The sequence below is a fragment of the Dendrobates tinctorius genome, unplaced genomic scaffold, assembly GCF_039654945.1.
Source record: "Dendrobates tinctorius isolate UK_male_01 unplaced genomic scaffold, ASM3965494v1 ptg000243l, whole genome shotgun sequence".
Classification (NCBI taxonomy): Eukaryota; Metazoa; Chordata; class Amphibia; order Anura; family Dendrobatidae; genus Dendrobates; species Dendrobates tinctorius.
The window spans coordinates 6,073,174-6,095,853 of record NW_027361910.1 but is presented as its reverse complement, the minus strand read 5'-3'; the positions used below and the strand labels follow the sequence as shown (position 1 = coordinate 6,095,853).

Here is a 22,680-nt window from a genome sequence, read left to right as displayed (position 1 = left end):
ATTACTGAAAATGTGATTAGTCTGAAATTATTTTGTATTTCTAGTGTATGTTAAGCAGTTTAGGGCCAGACCATTTCCCCCTGTTCTTTGCCAGATAATTTTTTTTTTCATACATATAGTTTAAAGAGCTGTTTATTTTTTCTCGTTTTGATATTGAAGCATTCTTTGCATTTTTTTTTCATGATACATGTGCATCATTTTTATGTAACTGCCATACTTTCTCTTTTTTATTTTTTTATGGTGATATTGGGCAACATCTGCAGGAAAATAAGAGAAATAAGTGTCTGTTTTCCAATTTTTTTCTATGGCTACATATGACCTTTGAGGGGGCACGTCAATATTTCTATATTTTTATTTTTATCTAATTTCTCTTGTATCTTGGGCTAGAATACTAGCCCCAGTTACAGGGTCAATGCAGCCTCCTGACTGCACAGCAGAGCTGTCTGTATCTCCAAGGACCCAGCAGGTCCTGTTATCTTCCTTTACACATTGATCACATGACCGCTGAGTTTGGAGGAGGAAGTGCCATCAGTGCTTCCTATTACTGCATACACAGTGCTTGGTTAGCAATTTGTAACCAGCGATCCAGAAGCACCAGATGACAATATTCCATTTGGGTCTTTTGAATGGGGCATGTAAATGTGTTACATTGCAGTGATGTTTTGGAATGTCACTGTCAAGTAAGAGCTGGATTGCCCTAAAGATTTAAGTCTATTGTCAGTCTAGAAGTGGTTAAACAATACCTTTCCTTATTTGAATAAGTACAAGAGTACATAGACATGCAATTTTAATGTAAATTTACAGAGAATTCAAACAAATCTACAGATGTAACAATTAGTGATGAGCAATGTGCTCGGTGATACTCGGATATCACTCGAGTATCTGGATGCTCGGATGTGCTCGTCACTCGTCAAGCATTGGCTGGGGCTCAGATTAAATGCTTAAATTCCTGTCCTGTATATTTTGCGCCTGTTACGCAGCCAATAAAAATTTGGGGATGGCTTTCCAGTTACTGTAATGCCAAAGCCTTTGTGCTAGTGGCATTACTGTGATTGGCTGGCCACATTACCTCATTAGAGGTTATAAAAAGACCGGAGCCACAATGCTCAGCACACTGATGGCATTGCACAGCTCAGGGACAGTTCTGATTGGAGGGAGAGATTAGTTGTCCATGCTTGTATGCACAGTTTTAGGAATCTCAGCCCTCAAGTGGCGATACTTTGTTGAACCATCATACCAAAAGTCCTTCTAAGGGCTATCTTGTGCTTTGCTGTTTCTATATCATACATTCTGCATTTAGCCTAGGAATACCTGTTGGAGCATGGAGATTGGCCGAATACAGCCTCTAGGCAAGGCTTAGGGCTTTGAAGTCTGCTGCTAAATATATAGCTGCTGCACGTGACCACATTTTGTCGGGGGGGATGATAAAATTGACTGTATTGTCATCCATACAGTTTATACTGTTTTGTGTGAAACTATGATGGTTTAAAATAAAAAAAAAATGCTTGGCCTGCTGTATGTGACCAAATGTTTTTGTTCCAAAAATTGCAAAAACTGACTATTGTCATCCATACAGTTTAACCTGCTTTGTGTGAAATTACGGTGATTTGAATTGTAAAAAACACTTGGCCTGCTATGGGTGATGACATTTTTTGTTCCAAAAATTAACTATTATCATCCATACCGTTTAACCTGCTTTGTGTAAAATTACAATGGTTTGAAATGCAAAAAAAAAACCTTTGCCTGCTACAGGTGACCAAAATTTTTTGTCCAAAACTTGACTATTATCATCCATACAGTTTAACCTGCTTGCTCTGTGTGAAATTATGGTGGTATGAAAATAAAAAAAAAGCATTTGCCTGCTATTGGTGACCACAATTTTTGTTAAAAAAATTGACTCTTGCCATCCATGCAGTTTAACCTGCTATGTGTGAAATTATGGTGATATGAAATTTACAAAAAATGCTTGGCCTGCTACAGGTCACTAAATTTTTTTGTTCATAAAATTGACTATTTCATACATACTGTATAACCTGCTTTGTGTGACATAACGGTAGTTTGAAATTTAAATAAAACTCTTGGCCTCCTACAGGTGACCAAATTTGTTTTTTTTATTAAAAAAAAGTTGTTTCAATTAATCAATGAAACTTGGTTTCCAGAGACCTAGCAATTTGAAAATGCATAAGGCGTGTGATAAGAGACGGGGAAGTGGAAGTGCTGATGGTGGTGCACGCAGATGGAGAGTATGTGAGGCAGGTGTGACTGCGCCTGTTGCTGGAGCACAATCAACATGACCATCCGTGACACATAGCTTTCTGTCCCACTTTGCAGGGAGGCATTGGACACCGATTCTATAGCCACACCAATGCAAACAGGTGATTGGTTGGATAGCAGAAAATGCTTTCAGCATGCTTGCTTGCTCCACCTAGTCTTCCACATGGTCCAGTCTCATCAGCGAAAAGTCTGGAACACTTAGTCCTCACCCTGATTCTCCTTTCTCCCACCATATCGAGTCCCAGGAGACCAGTAATAACACACAAGGACACTTTGAGGAGCTCTTTACATCATCATTTCTTGACTGTGGCCTCTCATCCTGCATGTCCCAAGAAGGACAGGAGGACATGCAGTTTAGTGATGAAGATGGGGAATGACAAATTTTGTCTAAGGAGGTAGACAACAATGAGGCAGTTACCGATAAGTCAGGTTGTTGATAAGTTTCCAAGTCAGGAGGACCAGAGTGCAGTGGTGGAAGACGAGGTGGTGGATGATGAAGTCACTGACCCAATCTTAGGTGGAGGGATCAGAAACACTGAAAAAAGGAAGGGGAAGGCAATTAGATGACCAGAGGGAGAAGGAGAGAAACTGTTCAGCAGAGCAACGACACTCGTGAATTTCTCCATCAAAGAGTTAGGTGTTCCCCAACCTGGGACTTTTTTAAAGAGCGTTCTGAGACAAAGAAATTGTTATTTGCGACCTGTGCGATGCCAAGATCAGCAGGGGCCTGACTCCCAAGAGCCTAACCTCCAACAGCATGATCAAGCACATGTCATATAAGTACCCAACTCGTTGCGCCTGGGTCCACATTTGGTGCCAGTGGGTGACACCACTGCCTCTTCCTGTCTGCTAGATGCTTGCCAATACCCTGTCCATCACACTGGCACAGATGTCTCTCACCCTGCAGATATCCTTGCACATTCTGAGGCACCATCATCAGGCACTGATCAGCTGTCTCTACCCCTGGTCTTGGAATGAAAAAGAAAGTTCCCAGCCACCCACCCACAGGACTAAATGCTAAATAGGCACATTTCCATGCTGTCTGCAGTGGAAATGTTGCCTTTTAGGATTGTGGACACTAATTTCTGCCGACTCATGGCAGCAGCTGTCTCTCGATCCCCAGCTGCCACTATTTTTCCCTGTGTTGTGTCGCCGCCTTGTTGCAGCACGTGTCCAAGATCATCACTCATGCCCTTACCAATACACTTAATGGGATTGTCCACTTAATGGCCAATATATAGTCAACTGTTTCTTGCCAGGGACGCTACATTTCCCTGACGGCACACCTGTTGAACATTGTGGAGGCTGGGGCCGAGTCCCACCTTGGCCCGGCACATGTGCTACCAACTCTGAGGATTGCTGGACCTACTTCTATCACAGAGTCCTCCTCCTCCTACACCAGTTCTTGCGCTGCCTCATGCTCCTCCTCATCCTCCATCTCTGATTTGTTATCTCAGAGCACATTGTTCATATCAGCTGGAAGCTCTGCAGCACTGCTTCAGTGAAGCAGCAACAGGCTCTGCTGATGCTGAAACTAATTTGTATAGAAAACAAACCACACACCGCAGCAGAGTTGAAAGGAATAACAGACCAGACAGATCTGTGGCTCTCACCACTGAACCTACAGCGAGGCATGTGTGTGATAATGGCCGCAACCTGGTATGGCTGGGAACCTTGGTAAGCTCACACATGTACCATGCTTGGCCGACATGCTCAACTAAGTAGTCCATCGGTTGGTGAAAAGCTACCCATATTTGGAAGGCTTCTGGTCAAGGTATGCCACTTCAGCACCCATTTCCGCAAGTCAGCTACAGCTGTCGCCTATCTAGCAGTGCTGCAGCAGTGCACGGAAGTGCCAGCTCTCGGTCTTTGGCATGACCATGCGCTGGAACTCCACACTGCAAATGCAGGCAAGGCTTTGTGAGCAGCAGGGACCAGTTGTTGAATATCAACTCCAACATGCACATCGGTATTCTGGTCAGCCTCCGGACAACAATTGAAGCATGGATGTCTAACTTTTGTGCAGTTCTCCAAGACTCTGAGGACTCCACAAAGATGGTGAGCGGCGATGACGCCATAATCAGTGCAACGATCCAGCTTCTGTGCCTTCTTAAACAGTCACTGCTCACAATTAAACATGAAGCTTTGCATGCGTACCAGATGGAGAAGGAGGAAGACATGGGAAAGGGAGATACTACCCAGCCCAACCTCATCTCATATGCTCAGCGTAGACTGGATAACAATGAGGAGGTGGAGGCTTAGGTGGAGGAGGAACACGAGCTGGTTGCTGTTCCAACAGAGGCTAGTACCCACACAAGCTTCATACAGGAATCATTGGTGCACTTTAATGTCACTATCAAAGCAAAATCCTTTTAGTAACAGCTCTCTCATGAACTTCTTAGCAGTAGAACCACAAGTCCCAGTAATGTCCCATCAACCACAATTATCATATAGATTTCTTAGTAATGATTCCACAAGTAGGATGTACTCAGCTCCTTGATGCAGCTTCTCTCTGTTCAAACTTTAATCCAGCTTGGGGCAGCAGCATTCCGATACCTGAGAACACTTGGATTGGGGCTGAATCCTTCTCTGGGATGGACATTTCTTAAAATTGTAGCTGGTTTGCAGATGTGGCACAGCTCCTGGATTGCCTCTTCTCACACACTGAGCTGCTTGGCTGTCAGCACTCGATCTGTGCCTCTGTTCTCTACTCTCCAATGTCAGGATCTCATCATTCTTTAATAGAGAAATACATACATGATCTCGTGCCCAGCTATCATCTCTCTTCAATTTTAATTTGATATGCCAATCGGTCTCTTCCTCTGCTACTTAATTTCTTCCAGGATGTAAAGTTAAGCCCCCGTTACACACTGCGATATCGCTAGCAATATCGCTGTAAAGTCACCGATTTTGTGACGTTGCAGCGATATTGCTAGCGATATCGCTGCATGTGATACTTACCTCCGACCGGCTCCCCCGCTGGTTATCACTGATCACGCGAGAAGCTCCTGGACCATTCCTCGTCGGCCACTTCCTGCTGGGTTTCCTGTGGCGCCGACGAGCAAAGCGTGGACGTGGGCAGGAGGAACGCAGGATCGCCGCGTCTGACAGGTAAGTAGCGATCCCCGTCCCCAACGATCTCGCTGGTGAGATCTGCCTGTGTGGCAGCTCACTAGCGACCACCTAGCGATGCACCAGCAATCCTGACCACGTCATATCGCTAGTCGGGATCGCTGGTGCATCGCTAGGTGTAACTGTACCCTAAAGAGGAACAAAAGCTGCTAGGAGTTGTAATCCAATTTAAAAAGCAAAGTCTGCTGCTGTGAATGCCTGTTTGTTCCTAGCTGCAGCAGTCTCTGTTCACAATAGTCTCATTTCAGGTGTTACAATTATAAACTCTAATGTATTTTAAATGTACATGTGAGAAATTTCAATGAAATGAAAATGAGAACTCAATTTGTCAAGCAACCTCTAATGCTATCGCTCTGTAGAAGAAGTTCTTACAGGTGAAGTTGAGCTAAAATGAATGAGAGTGAAAATGCAGGTAAACGTAAGACTACAGCAAGTGAGCTGTAATACTATAATATCACTTATGCATAATACTATGTGTATCTGCCAACATCTGGGGAGCAAAATGCAGCATCATGCTGTTGCGATGCAGGTAGGTGCAGGCTCCACAATATGGCAGTAGAGTGGAAGCAGGACTGCACCAAAACAGAGCTGGCCTGCAATGCAGCAGCAAGGCTACAACAGATGGCAGCAGAGTAGTCAAACTAGCCGGGTCAAATCCTAGACTATAGCGCAGTACCAAAGGAATACGCAAACTCACAGTCAGTGACAAGCCAGAGAATCAGCAATGGTCGGAAGCGGATAACACAAAGACAAAAGACAGAAGCAGGTCAGGATGCAAGCCAAGTCAAAACCAGGGAGTCAGCACACTAAAGGGAAACATTGAGACAGAATGGGAATAGGGGAAAACAGAGACATGGAATCAGATAGCAAATGTAGCAGGACCAATCAGAGCAATCAGAGTCAGCTACAGCAGCCCTAGGCAGGAACTATAATTGACATCGCCTGCAGGAAAAAGCATTGATAAATAGCAAACCTGAACCCATACTGAGCCTGAGAAAGGTTAACCCCTTCATGGCCAGACTGGGAAAAAGGGAAAACAGGACTCCAACCCCGATCTGGATCGTAAGAGTGAGTTTGTGCAGCTATTTGGTGAACAGTAGTCCAGTGTGTATTTATGCCCCAAAATGGTCAACTTTATGAACAGGCTATGAATTATTACTAGACTGGGAATGTAAGGGGTTTATTGGCAGGAATTTCCAACAGAAAGTGCAAAGATAGTAATAGACAGGAAATCTAGGCAACAAAAGTAGTTAACTTGACCCAGCTCACCAGCCTATCCTTCCTATCATTAACCTTTTCGTACAAGTGTCCATTCACATTTCTTCCTTCATTATTTCAGTAGAGAATATTAATGTGCTCTCTTGGAGATCTGTATCTCCACCTCACTGCCTGCTATGCCAGAATGTGACACTGATTTATAATCTGCTCATGAATTCTTCAAATACATTTCTGAAAGAATAAGTTTTAAAGTATTTTCTGAACTTTCAAAAAGTGGGCTAGTGAGTAATAGGAGCATGTTTATATGTAATTGTGAATAATTTTACAAATGGCTTACAATGAGCATTGTACTTTAGCTGACCCATTTCTGAAAGCTATATCAGATCTAATTATAAAAATAACACAGTCTCCGTACAATCATAATTGGAATGCTTTAAAGTCACTATTATACTGCAAGTCATTTTGGTAATGCCTCTAATTTCTATGCATTTCTACTGCTATCCAATTTAGATATTCCTGGCTGACCTTTTATTTCCTTATTCTCGATGTGCTTTAATCTCAGCTGTAACCTTTCCTTCAGTATATCACTAAGACAGTGTTATTCGCGAGGTGGTCAGCCTCATGAGGCTGCTGATATTTTCAGCTGCTGTGAGCTTACAGGAAATGAAAATCACACAATTCACACGTATGCAATAGGAGCTCTTTGGGGGACATTGTTTACTTCAGTTCTTCATTTACTGAAGGAGCTTGGAAAGCCATTAAATGACATAAAGCATATAACCAGAAAGAAGCTTTTACAAAATCTAACTCCAAAATAAAGCAATGGAGGTTTTCATTAGTGTTTAGGTTAGTGTTTAGAAACAGAATTAAAGGCAAACACTAAGATATTTTATTTTTGAATATTAGTCGCTTTTTTCTTCTCCCAACTTGGATGATGTTGTTTTAATATCTTCCTCTTCCGTCCCATCCTATATCTTGAGAATAAAAAAACCTGTTCAATTTACTCTGTTTTGCATGAATAAAGGGAACCTATGACTAGTTTCATGCTGCCACAACCAAGAACAGCATTAATTAGAACCTGGCTTTGTGATTGTAGCATGGTATTTTTGAACCTCAAATGCAACATTTCAGAGAAGACATGGTTTGAAAATCCAGATGGGAACTCGAGAGAGTGACCTCACTAATCCGGTGAAGCCTCCATCTTCTTCCCACTGTGATCCAGCTGCTTGACATGGGGCTGGGGAAAAGCTGGCTACGGGTCTCACCAGGCTAATCGGGTTGACCTCTATAGTCCCTGACCGACCCTTTAAATATGATCACTGCTGATTAATGATGCTCTCATTTTGGGCAGTGTCAATCTAAGGAAAGGTGTCTTTTAAAGTGTAATCGTTATTGCAGGTGACTTTTCACATTAAAATGGTTGTCCAACACTTGGTCAAGCCTTTCTCATTCTCCATGTTTGAACCCCATTAATATTAAAAAGCTCATACACACCTCCCGTGCCGACACTGTTCTATCGGTGTTAGTACTCATGTTCCCAGGGTTCAGGGTGAGATTGTTATGAAGCTTGAGCCCTGTGCCAAAAAAATTCTGGTGTCACTGTCCCCTGGAATGGTGCTGGCACGGCACGGGAGGGGAGTATTTGCTTTTTTAATTTATCGGGGTCAAACTGGGAATGAAAAGTAGCGGACAACTCCTTTAAGCTGTCATTTAGTATGTACATTAGTAATTACACTATTTTGAACATGACCCTGAATTTTTCCTTGATTTTCTCCAAAAGCTAGAAGCTGTAGCATCTTCTCTTTGTACCTCTTTGCTTCTGCTTCCTTCAGCTCTTTCCCCTACCCATAGGTTATTTCAAGCAGCAGCTGCAATTTCATGTTTTAATGCAAACAGATCTGAAAACATATTTGAGCAGTTTTTGAGAGTAAATGATCAGTGCAAGATACAGATGGGGAGAAAGATGCATTTTTTGGTAATAAGATATATTACAGTATATATATTATATATGCTTTTTATCTTATTTTTAACTTATTCATCATTTTGGATAGCCTTCCATGTACTGTTTTCACTGTTAAGCTGTGATAATCAACTCTCCATTATCCTTTATACCCAGCAATTTAGTAAACATTAAAACCTATAGTGTTCAACTCATGGAGCATTACCACTCAGGAGTTAAAGTAGATTAATCACATACTCGCTGATAGCAGTAAGTAACAGGACACTAGAATAATGTGAGCAGAACAAGTATGGAAGCCCAGCATATTGTTGAGCAAAGTAGTTTCCACTGCTGACAAGCTATAGTGAATTTTTTTTTTCACGTTTCCTAAAATTCAGCCAGTGTAAACAAGTTTTCAATTGTCCCCCAATTGAGCAAAATGTTCATTTGTTGAAATTAACTTTTTTAAAATTTTTATAAAAATCTTTTTTTTTTTTGCAGCACATTGTCTTGTGCAAACAGGACAACGTTCTGCAAAAGTCAATGACATTCTGTGCATACAGAACAATCTATTACTGATCTTTCTACATTGAAAGTGTAGTTGGCCTGTCTAAATAGACTATTAAATGACTGCCAGTCTTGTTGACAGCGGATTAATCTCTGTACTATCCAGCTGTTCAGCGGTGAATATATATTTATTCAGGAACAAAGATATCACAGCTTACAACTGGTATTTCTTATAGCTTAGGATCTTAGCATCTTGTCTGTCAGCTTGCAAAGTGAAAGTAAAATGTGCTCCAGCTACTCACACAGTGAGCAGGAACTTCATGATTTTTGTTTTTTAACAATGGTTTACTGGCAAAATAACACTATTGCTGGAGACATAAACTCATTCACTATTGAACAGTGGCAAATAGTAGTTGTTGCGATAAACAATAATAAGCATCATTCTGACAAGTTTGCTTTTATGCAGCAGATCGGTGGTTGTTTAATGGCCACCATAAGCCAGTGTTAACCAATCCATAGTTTTTCTACATCTGACTCCAAGTCAGTTTGGCTTCTTTAAAAGCAACATTTCCTTAAATAAAGGAACTACATATATGAGATAGGTGAGCTTATACATGTCACCAATCTGCTTAAAAAAGGTTGTCTATTTTTTTTTTTTGCCACAAGAGATATTGTCACTTTTCTATTTTGTTGTGGTCGTCATTAGCGAAAAAATGACAAGTGGATCCTCAGCTATATTGGTTGTTACTTTTTTATTAGCAGCTCAATAAATAGCCAAGGTTTATGTTCTCAGCATGTAATGTAAAAAACAAAATAGTAAAGCAAATAATTCAGTAGTGGCTGCAAATCCTGTTGTCACTTTTACACAAATGGAAAATATAATTGCAGTATGTTAAAAAATGTAGTTTTCAAACCACGGCTGTTACATTAACTTCTGATTTATAAAAAAAATGAGATCCTCAGATTAGAAAAAAGACCAGCTCTTTGAGAAAAGATTTCTTTTAGCCAACTCTTCAAGTGATAAGTTTTCTAACCATGTTTGAGAAAAAATCCAGCTGTAAACTATGATGGAGCAAAGGGCCATTGCCATCCTGTCCTTTCATTTACTCGACAAGGCTGCAAGCTCCTTTAGGCCTGTAGCCTACCTGAGCAGCAGAGGACATCCTGTGAAATTGCTGTGTATGGAGCATAAAAATGGAATTATTATTGTTCAAGGGCACATACCATGTAGGGTTCTGCTTGTCAAATTGTACGATAGGTCTCCCCAATGGGGCACCCCTTACTTGTTGGGGAAGAGCAGCTGGAGGTGCTTTTTTTAGAGAAATAGCAAAAAGTTGCACAGATTTTATTCCAACTGCAACAATAACTGATTTAGCAACTTAAGTAACACATTTTCTATTAATTTTACAATTACACAGAATTCAGAAAACCTATACGAGGTAATTGAGAAGTGTTTTGGTTATTGGCACAAACTTCCACAGCTGAGTCTATCTGGTAGAGTTCAGATATTAGCTTTTTTTGTCTAGTGAAAAACCATTAGAAAAAGTTTTTTAAACCCTTCTGTAGGGCACAATGGGAGCACAATGTAAGCACTATTACTTTATAAGGAACTCAATGGAGCAGCATTACAGTTTGAGGTCTAAGGGTGACAATGGAGCAGGAATTTGTTACGAGGTAGGGATCTGCTTGTAAGGGGGTGCTCCTATTAGGTTTAGAAAATTACTGAACCAGCCACTTCCTACAAATGGATCAGCAAAATATGAACTTGACCTGCCTTTAAGGCTCTTGTACATATGCAGTGGTGGGTTCACAACTCAGCAGCTTAAGGGTAGGTGCACACGGTCAGTAAACGCTGTGGGTTGGATGCTGCGTACTTGCAACCTGCAGTGTCTAGATGTTACAGCATAGTGGATGGGATTTCAAGAAATCCCATGCCCACTATGCATGCACCAACAGTCGCGTTTTACCCGCGGAGACGGACAGGCGGCGAGTCTTTCCAGACCACAGAATGTCAAGTTATCTTGAACTATGTTTTATAAAGAAGAATTTTAGCGAGCAGCTTAGCATGCCTAGTGGAAAGACGCTCAGATGTTGATACAGTGAGCTAGTGAGTATTTTGATCAGAGTGAGGCAAAGGCAAGTTCTTGCTCTTATTGCAATGAAGATAATCTGTGTTTGCGGTTGGGACTGCTAGAAAGAGACTTCACCCTGAAATCCAGCATGGTGGTCTTGGAAATTTGCCTATTCTGTGTACCTAACCTGAACTGTTGTTATTAAAGGGATTTTAAGAGCAATCACTCAGTGAATAAAGGTGTTTTTTGTTGTTCTAAGTAACTGAACTAACTTATAGCCTTTATCTTGAGCCTGAGACACTCACCGAGTCCGCCAGCTTAGCCGTGCAACTGCTTACTATGAGTTATTTGGGAAACTGTGCTGAAAGACTTTCCTGTTGACTTTGTGCAATGTATTTTCCCAAATTTTGATGTGTAACCACTAGAGCTGAGCGAAACAGGTCGGTCAGATTCAAAAGTCGCCGACATTCGCAAAAGTCGGTTTCGCCGAGCGAAACCCGACCATAGCGTGAGGTCGGCCATGCGGTCACTAACCCGAGTGCCAAAGTCACGTTTCCCATAATGCTTACTGGTGCCTTTTCTCAGCCAATGAGCAAGGACTTACACTGTGGGCAACGCGATGACATGGGCAGCAGCCACCACAATCTTAGAGAAGGGAATTGCAGTGATTGACTTGCTTTGTGTGGAGTCACAGTGGCTATAAAAGCCCTGACCGCCGACCGCCATTTTACTTCTGCCAATCTTAGCATAGGGAGAGGTTGCTGCCGCTGTTTCTCAATAGGGAGAGTGTTAGGCAGGAAAGAAAAAAGATAGGCAGGAAAGAAAAAAGAATCTGTGCTTCTGCTGATAGCAATTCTGCTGTACAGTTAGTGTGCAGTGACAGGGGAGGATTTTCATGTGTGCAGCAGCACTGGTTATTAGGCTGCCTGATAGCTGCATTGCTGTGTACACACTGCAGTGCAGACTGCTTCTTACACAGCACTCATACTTTTATTCTTTTTTTCTGCACTGTTACCGAGCGTTCATTTTTTCCCACACTGTATAGAGCTGTATGCTCCTCACACACTACCGTGTACCAGCTGGTATCACGGACAAATACATGCTGACTATCTCTGTGTGACTCCGGAAATCAATATACAGAGATTTAAATTTTCCCCTACACCGTATTCAGCTGTCCGCTTCAGATACAGTACCGTATATCTGCTGTTTGGATTATGGTCAAATCCATACTGAGACAGCGTCTGTGTGTGACTCCGGAAATATACAGTGGGGAAAAAAAGTATTTAGTCAGTCAGCAATAGTGCAAGTTCCACCACTTAAAAAGATGAGAGGCGTCTGTAATTTACATCATAGGTAGACCTCAACTATGGGAGACAAACTGAGAAAAAAAATCCAGAAAATCACATTGTCTGTTTTTTTTTTCATTTTATTTGCATATTATGGTGGAAAATAAGTATTTGGTCAGAAACAAAATTTCATCTCAATACTTTGTGATATATCCTTTGTTGGCAATGACAGAGGTCAAATGTTTTCTGTAAGTCTTCACAAGGTTGCCACACACTGTTGTTGGTATGTTGGCCCATTCCTCCATGCAGATCTCCTCTAGAGCAGTGATGTTTTTGGCTTTTCGCTTGGCAACACGGACTTTCAACTCCCTCCAAAGGTTTTCTATAGGGTTGAGATCTGGAGACTGGCTAGGCCACTCCAGGACCTTGAAATGCTTCTTACGAAGCCACTCCTTCATTGCCCTGGCGGTGTGCTTTGGATCATTGTCATGTTGAAAGACCCAGCCACGTTTCATCTTCAATGCCCTTGCTGATGGAAGGAGGTTTGCACTCAAAATCTCACGATACATGGCCCCATTCATTCTTTCATGTACCCGGATCAGTCGTCCTGGCCCCTTTGCAGAGAAACAGCCCCAAAGCATGATGTTTCCACCACCATGCTTTACAGTAGGTATGGTGTTTGATGGATGCAACTTAGTATTCTTTTTCCTACAAACACGACAAGTTGTGTTTCTACCAAACAGTTCCAGTTTGGTTTCATCAGACCATAGGACATTCTCCCAAAACTCCTCTGGATCATCCAAATGCTCTCTAGCAAACTTCAGACGGGCCCGGACATGTACAGGCTTAAGCAGTGGGACACGTCTGGCACTGCAGGATCTGAGTCCATGGTGGCGTAGTGTGTTACTTATGGTAGGCCTTGTTACATTGGTCCCAGCTCTCTGCAGTTCATTCACTAGGTCCCCCCGCGTGGTTCTGGGATTTTTGCTCACCGTTCTTGTGATCATTCTGACCCCACGGGGTGGGATTTTGCGTGGAGCACCAGATCGAGGGAGATTATCAGTGGTCTTGTATGTCTTCCATTTTCTAATTATTACTCCCACAGTTGATTTCTTCACTCCAAGCTGGTTGGCTATTGCAGATTCAGTCTTCCCAGCCTGGTGCAGGGCTACAATTTTGTTTCTGGTGTCCTTTGACAGCTCTTTGGTCTTCACCATAGTGGAGTTTGGAGTCAGACTGTTTGAGGGTGTGCACAGGTGTCTTTTTATACTGATAACAAGTTTAAACAGGTGCCATTACTACAGGTAATGAGTGGAGGAAAGAGGAGACTCTTAAAGAAGAAGTTACAGGTCTGTGAGAGCCAGAAATCTTGATTGCTTGTTTCTGACCAAATACTTATTTTCCACCATAATATGCAAATAAAATGATTTTCTGGATTTTTTTTTCTCAGTTTGTCTCCCATAGTTGAGGTCTACCTATGATGTAAATTACAGACGCCTCTCATCTTTTTAAGTGGTGGAACTTGCACTATTGCTGACTGACTAAATACTTTTTTTCCCCACTGTATATGGAGATTTAATTTTTTCATACACCGTATAGAGCTGTACGCTCATCACACACTACCGTGTACTGGCTGGTATCACGGACAAATACATGCTGACTATCTGTGTATGACTCCGGAAATAAATATATGGAGATTTAAATAGTCCTTGCAAAACTCAGACACATACCTTGCCTGGCTCACACCTTGAACCTGGTGGTGCAGTGCTTCCTAAATAATTATTCGGAGTTAACAGCCCTGCTCCATAAGGTGCGAAGACTGTTCTTGCATGTCCGTCACTCGCCCGTAGACTCCAGTTGTATGCAGAGGCTGCAGCGATCACTCAACCTCCCCAAGCACCGCCTAATCATAGACGTTGTAACAAGGTGGAACTCCACCATGCACATGGTTGAGAGGCTGTGCGAACAGAGGCAGGCTGTAATGCATTTGTGGGAGGATACACAGGCAGGCTGTTTGAGGGCAGACATGGAGTTGTCAGGTGTGCAGTGGTCAAAGCTGAAAGACCTCTTTAAAGTCCTTCAGTGTTTTGAGGAATGCACATGGCTGGAAAGCGCAGATGACGCCATCATAAGCATGAGCATCCCAATTATGCATCTGCTCATGCAAACTTTGATGCACATTAAGGATCAGGCGTCTGCAGTGAAGGAGGAAGAGGAGGAGGAGTGAAGCCTTGATGACAGTCAGCCATTGTCTCGTCAGGGAACTGTCCTGGACGAGGTGGAGGAAGAAGAGGAAGAGGAGGAGGATGAGGGGGATGATTATTTTGGGGAGGAGAATGTTTCTCGGGAGGCAAGAGAAAATGTTGGCTTGCCAAGGTGAGGTACAGGGTTTGGGCGTGACTGGAGGGATGTGGATTTGGCAGAAAGTGCTCCTCCACCCACCACTGTCAGTGCATCATTGACACCTGGAACATTGGCCCACATGTATGATTATCTCTTGCGGATCCTAAAAAGGGACCCCGCATTGTCAGAATTATGAAGGATGACGACTACTGGTTGGCCAGCATCCTCGATCCACGATATAAAGGCAAATTACAAAACATCATGACACAATGGAACCTAGAGCTAATATTGGTGTACAAACAAGCAACTCTGGTAAACCGTTTGTTTAAGGCATTCCCAGCACACAGCAGCGGTGCAGGTTCTATCACGAGCCGTACTGGGCCAAATGGAAGAGGTGTTTGTGGTGCACACAGCCAAACTGGCGTTGGAGACAAGGGTTTCATGACATGTTGTGGACTTATTTCTCGAGGACTGCTCACACGACTGATAATACTGAATCGATTGCAACAGACAGGTGACAGCAGTTGCCAACTATGGTTCAAAATTACCTCTCCACCCCTATCGATGTTCTCCCTCACAGTTCATTCCCCTTTGACTACTGGGCCTGTAAACTGGACACCTGGCCTGAATTGGCACAATATGCCTTACAGGAGCTCGCTTGCCCTGCTGGTAGTGTGCTATCAGAAAGAGTCTTCAGTGCTGCTGGAGCAATCCTGACAGAAAGAAGGACCCGGCTGTTGACCCAAACTGTTGATGATCTCACCTTCATTAAAATGAACCATGAATGGGTTTCAAAGGATTTTGTCCCACCTTCCCCTGATGATACATAGGTTGCCAGCAAAATGGCTCGCTTTGTCCTCCTCTTCCTCTGACTTCTCCAATTCCTCCATTAGCAGCTGCTGAACGTCCAGCCTACACCTCAACATATGCCAGTTTTTTCACCTCCCTAACTGGGCTGTCCCCCCCAGGGCCGGCGTCAGCATCTGGCACACGTGGGAAAGTGCCGGGGCCCTGAGCAGATGGGGGGGCCCACTCATGTGCGACGGCACTGGCACAGGGCGCCTCACAGTAGGCCAGTGTCTCTGATAGTGGGGGGCCCATTTGCTGTTACAGACACTGTCGTACTATGAGGGGCCCTGTGCCAGTGCCGTCACCCACAAGTGGGCCCCCCTGCTTGCTCAGGGCACCAACACTTGCAATTCTTACCTCTCCCTGCTCCACCGCTGTGACCTCTTCCACGTTTCCTGACAGTGCCATTCAGGTCAGAGAGCACATTGACATCATGTCTGTACGCCCTCTGCCTGAACAGTCCAAGTGCACAGAGCTGGAAGATGGCGACGCTGAGGAGTCTAGAGTAGAGCGGTGCCCAGCGAGGAGAGGTATTTCATTTTTTTAATGTTTGGAGCAATATATGGGGAGCGTTATACACTGGAGAATTATATATGGTGCCCATCATACACTTAAGAATCATAGATAGGGCCCATTATACACTGGAGCATCGTATGGGGCCCATTACATATGGAGCATTATATGGGCCCACCATACACTGGAGCACTATAAATGGGGCCCATCATACAGTGGAGCATCATATACGGGACCAATTATACACTTGAGCATTATAAATGGGGCCCATTATATATGGAGCATTATACACTGTTTGCATAATTATTATTAGGCAAGTTGTATTTGAGAGGATTCTTTTTATTATTGAACAACAACTATGTTGTCAATCAACCGAAAAGACTCATAAATGTCAAAGCTTCATATTTTTGGAAGTTGGAGTGGGGTTTTTTTTAGATTTGGCTGTCTTAGGAGGATATCTGTTTGTGCAGGTAACTATTACTGTGCATAATTATTAGGCAACTTAATAAAAACCAAATATATACCCATCTTACTTGTTTGTTTTCACCAGGTAAACCAAAATAACAACACAAAATTTAGAAATAAACATTTCTGACATTCAAAATAAAAAAAGGGACCAAAATAGCCAGCTTTCTTTACGATGACACTCAAAAGCCTTCCATCCATAGATTCTGTCAGTTGCTTGATCTGTTTATGATCAACATTGCGTGCAGCAGCCACCACTGCCTCCCTGACACTGTTCCGAGAGGTGTAATGTTTTAACTCCCTGTAGATCAGTTTTAAAAGGAATAAATTTATGGACTTTTGTGCGCTGCTTGACAAATTACCACATCAGAGTTGTATTAATGGATTAACCATTTAATTCCCAACGTGTTTCGAAGTATACAGTACTTCTTCTTCAAGGGATGACACCCCCTGAAGAAGAAGTACTGTATACTTCGAAACGCGTTGGAAATTAAATGGTTAACCCATTAATACAAGTCTGATGTGGTAATTTGTCAAGCAGCGCACAAAAGTCCATACATTTATTCCTTTTAAAACTGATGTTTTGGCGGTCACGGAGTGGACCCTTGGACATGCAGCAAGATGACCTTTGATCTTACGTGCCTGAATCTCTCCTGGAAAGGGTGAGTATAATTGCCTGATTTTCTCTCAAGGTTTTACCCAGATAAGACCCTATTGTGCTCTCTTTTCCTACAGTTTATATCTAACTCCCTGTAGATCTCACATTTTATAAAGGACCACAGGTTCTCTATGGGGTTCAGATCAGATTAACAAGGGGACCATGTCATTATTTTTTCTTCTTTTAGACCTTTACTGGCCAGCCATGCTGTGGAGTATTTGGATGCATGTGATGGAGCATTGTCCTGCATGAAAATCATGTTTTTCTTGAACGATGCCGACTTCTTCCTGTAACACTGCTTGAAGAAGATGTCTTTCAGAAACTGCCAGTAGGCCTGGGAGTTGAGCTTCACTCCATTCTCAACCCAAAAAGGTCCCACAAGTTCATCTTTGATGATACCAGCCCATACCAGTACCTCACCTCTACCTTGCTGGTGTCTGAGTCAGAGTGGAGCTCTCTGGACTTAGGGGAGACCTAATATATATGTACAAGTATATCAGAGGGCAATCAAGGACTGTGACAAGAACAAGGGGGCAGTGTGCACGATGTGAAGCTGTGGTGTGAGATGAGCCAACAGGACCTTCGCGATATCACCGGTCACGTGATAGATTACAGGGAGCTCAGTGGACCAATTCCTCTCCAGGAATCACACTGGTTGTGTGTTCCTAGTTTGCAGCAAGTGTTCCTCTCTTTTTTCTACAGTTACTAGTGCCACCTACAGTCTATACTATACAGTCTATACTAAATTTAGTACTAGCAGATAATTTGAAAGTGAAATTAAAGTCTGGTGTTTTCAATAAAAGGGAATGATAATCAGACAACTTGTTTTTTTAACAAGCTATAGTCTTCAATGAAAAAAAGGATCTAGCTGAAATAATTTTTTCAAAAGCGGATAATAAAGTTGTGTCAACATAACTTTTTCACCAACCTTTGCTGCTAGATCCATTCTTACACATGGCTACTGGACATGTGAACATATCCTAATCTGTGACTGCTGGACAGAATGATTGCAAACCGTGTTACCCTCTGGAATTCCAGATTCTTCTATTGACTATCCAGGATGATGCAACACCATCAATACAGCAGCCTTTCTAATAAAAGCCTGGTATGCAATGAGGTAAGGAGATTTGCAGGCCTCTGATCCAGCAGTCTTAGATTACTTACCAGACCAATGGATTTGAATCCTGTGAATCATTATTACAATATGTAAAGATTTCTGGGGATTTCTTAATTAATAATTAAAGAGGTATGAAGCCAACCCAAATTAGTAGCGTAATTAACTTTAGGCATGTGAAGATTCGGTATAGAACATGGAGACGAACTAGTAATTTTATATTTTACTCCCAAGAAGGTAGGCAGTGCTTACAGAAGGTGCAAAAAGATTTTACAATATGAGACAATTAAAATATGTACAAAGCGGTTACAAATAAAAAGGGAATTAAAACAGAAATGAACACTCACATGTTACTTAGATCATCTCAGGCAACCATGCTGGTGGGAGGAGCTAGATGTCACAATGCATCAGAAGGTCTGGTTGCAGCAGCTTCCCAGGCAAGAGTGAGAATGGTCTGAGGGAAAGTAACTTATACTTCTGGGCTTGTGACATCACTAAAGGGGCAGGTTTACTTGCACTCTCCCCTAGCTCAGAGTTACAGATTTAGTTCTGAAAACTTATAATGATCATAACTGGGCTTGAGAACCTAGCAGATTATCGCAGACCCATCATTCATCTTATTTGAAATTAGCTCTCTAATGATTCCAAACTCGCACTAGCTATTCCACTCTGTTCAGGAGAAATCCATTTCTCGGGCTCTGTCAGCACTATAGTTTAGCAAGAACTACTGTAGTGAAGTTCTATCGAAGCATGTCCCCATATGTCATTTTCATTTTCTATCATAAACTGGCCTCGCATTATGTTCAAATGATTAGATTCTAATTGTAGGCTATGAGAGAAGCCAGCACATTTTGAAGGCAAAGACATTCCTTGGGGATGGGGTGACAGGAAGGAGTGAGTGAGTTGTAGTTTCTGGTTACAGAGCTAGGAGAACACACAGCTGCAGTTGCTGACAGGCAGGGGGGAAGGAAGGGGGGTCGCTTGTCGCTGGCAACTATGAAATTGGCATAAAGTTCTAGAAAAGGGTAGAGAGTGGAAGATTCCGAAAGGTGTACTAATAAGGGAAATCATATCTGATATTCCACATTATCGTGACAACCCCCACATAGCCCTGCAGCCCCCATATATAGCCCTGCATATGTACTCCCCATATATAGCCCTGCAACCCCACAGCTTTCCATATATACCCCCCAACATCCCTGCACCCTGCACCCCCCAGGCACAGGGTGGGCAGGGTGATGAGTGACAGGTGATGCCTCATAGGGAGTAATGTCATGCCTGGAAGCAAGGAGGGGTCTCCTTACCAGGTGTCAGTAGGAGAGAAGTCGAGCAGAACCTGGGGACTGGAGTTGTGTTTAAACTTGCCCCAGGCTGTGTGCTAGGAACCGGATACCAAAGTCCATGGTTGCACGGCTACTGAAGTCCCGACAGCTAAATCTGGAGGGCAACGGACTGCAGGTCTCCTGGCCCGATCTTATACCCGGTGGCACAGCAGCATACCAGAGCCTGGAACTGACACAAAGGAGCAGCACCTGTGATAGGCTCGAACTGCCTGCCATGCGGACAATGGTTTGTTTTTAAAAACAGAGAGAGACAGTTAGCAGCAGGAGGGTGAACTGTTAGGCAGCGAGGAAAAAGGGAGGACAGTGCAGAAGGAAGGGCTCCATACCTACCTGGCCAGGTGTATGCAAAATTGCTTCCATGCTGCCTGGCTCTCCATCACGATCTGTTACCAGTGCCCCGGTCTGTACTATCAACCATCAAGTTAATGCGCCCTGAGTCCTGCACCACAAGGTACATGAAGCCTGACAAAAGCAGAACTGGTAGCCCTGGGGCCCCGCTCCACCTGTGGGGAGCAGAACCATTCCAGCTGTGTCACCATCAGTCTCCTTTAGCAGCATTGGCCATCTGTTGCCAAACACCACAGGTGGCGTCACGTTAAATGCCATATACATATTCCCCATTTTATGGCACAGCCAGGGCCACGGAGTTGGGTCACGGCCCCGTGACTTCTCCAAAGAACTGTCCGACCCGGTTCCGATACCCCACGGCCTTGGTGGGTGTATCAATAGCATCTGTGTCATTCTGGTGTGGCTCTATTACACACATCTGTTTTCAAATAATTCACTACAGGATTGCTATTACTGTTATCACACATATGTATTCTGCTCTTTACAACAAGGCTATGGCTAAAGCTTTAATTTAAATAGTACATGTTCATACTACCATTTTTAAACTTCATTAGGTTGTCTAATTGTGGGGATTATTCACAAAAATAAGCTTAACATAAACCACATTGTTGTAGGGACCTACAGCAATCATCTATCAGATGTAATCTTCAGGGAAACCTGACAAAGGTTTATTTTTACAGTCTGACATAATTTGGGTTCAGACTTCTTTTGCAAAGTGATGAGTTGAGCTGATCTACCAAGATTCAAATTCGTCATGTCACGTTGATTTTACAAGGGAATTCCATTTGCAGCAAAGTTATTCTCTGCAAGTGTAATGTTCATTATTAGGCTCTCTCCAGAACATAATAAATGAAACCACAAAAAGGAGCCATGCAACAGGGGCAGGGTACAAGGAGAGACCATATAACAGGCTGTGGGGACAGATAACCGGTGAGTATTATTAAAATATTTTTTTAATAACTTTTTGCCTGGCCCTCTACTGGTCAGGAAAATGGTAACCTCAGTTGGCTGTCATTTTGCTGAGTTCGCGTGGTGCGAGTGACAAAAAAAATCTGTATTCTGTACAATACAATTTTTTGTAAAATTACATTCCAGTCATCTAAATTGTCTCATCTCTAAAGGTAAGGCAGCAGATGATTGGTGTAGAGTTAGACTAGCCAGGTTAAAAATGGTCTAGATTTATCAAATAGCATATGCCACTCTTATAAATTTGAAGCATTTTAGACTGTCTTAGCTTACACTGTTTAAACATTATAAAGTTTTGGTAAATCTGATCCAATAATTTAATTAATGTTAATTACCATATTTTTCAGACTATAAGACGCACCTCAAAATTTCAGAAAGAAAATGGGGAAAAAAAATTAATGCGTCAAATGGGGGTCCGTCTTACAGTCCTGAATTCATCTTAACCGGGTGGCAGCAGGAGTCGGGCGATCCTTCTGGTGGTTCGACACTGCAGGGTGACGATCTTGATCCCATCCCAACCTGGTGCAGTTGTTGCGGCGGTGCTTGGTGCTGCGGGGGGATCTGGCAACATGGTGCGGCAGTTTTGGCAGTGCACATTGCTGCTGGAAGCTCCGGCGACATGGTGCAGCAGCTTTGGCGGTGCACAGTGCTGCGGGGGGGGCTCTGGCGACATGTTGCAACAGTTTCGGGAGGGGAAAACGGTGCTGCGATAGGCTCCGGCAACATTATGTGAAAACCAGAAGCCCCCACAGTTCTATTGCCTTGCTTTGATGCTGTGGCCTCTGGGAAAATGGCCGCCGGAGGCGGCGCATGCACAGATTGCGATGTCGGCAGACAAGATCTAGGAGCTGAGTTCTCAATCTGCGCATGCGCCGCCTCCGGCTGCCATTTTCCCGGAGGCCAGATTGATTCCCCAGGTGCAGATTGAGATCTCGGCAATGAGATCTTGTCCCAAGATCTCGGGAGCCGAGATCTCGGAGCCGAGTTCTCAATTTGCACATGCGCCGCCTCCGGTGGCCATGTTCCCAGAGACCACAGCATCGAGGGAATAGAACTGAGGGGGGCTTTGGGCTTTCACATAATGTCACCCGAGCCCACTGCAGCACTGAGCACCGCCGAAACTGCCACAACATGTCTCCGGAGCCCCACGCAGCACTGAGCACTGCTGAAACTGCCGCACTAGCCGCACCAGGCTGGAATGGGAGCGAGATCATCGCCATGCAGTGTCGGACCACCGGAAGAATCGCTGACTCCTGATGCCACCATGCTACCTGTAAGTACATTCCGACTATAAGATGCACCCCCATTTTCCTCCCAAATTTTTGGGGATAAAAAGTGCATCTTATGGTCCAAAAAATATGGTAAATGCTTTTGTAGCTTACATAGTGATTTCCTGGAGGAGTCTAGAGTAGTCAGGTCAAAATAAGGACAGATTATAGCAGTAAGGTTTAATTGTATTTATAAGTATTCCATACTAGTCCAACCATATCTCATAGCGCTTCAAACTATGTGATAACCTTTATAGTGTCCAAACAATTTATAGTGTCCAAACAATTTATAATCAACAAACAGAAGAGATCTTTGTCATATAAGAATTGAAAAGTTTATTAAAGAATTAAATTAAAAATCATATATGGATAGACAATATCTAGA

At 43.2% G+C, this 22,680-nt stretch overlaps 1 protein-coding gene across 2 annotated transcripts in view; it reads left to right on the top strand.

The window, feature by feature from the left end:
- The window catches only part of ADGRD1 (adhesion G protein-coupled receptor D1), a 1,079,490-nt gene that overhangs the window by 740,730 nt on the left and 316,080 nt on the right, over positions 1 to 22,680 (top strand). The gene's annotated exons all lie outside the window — the stretch shown is intronic.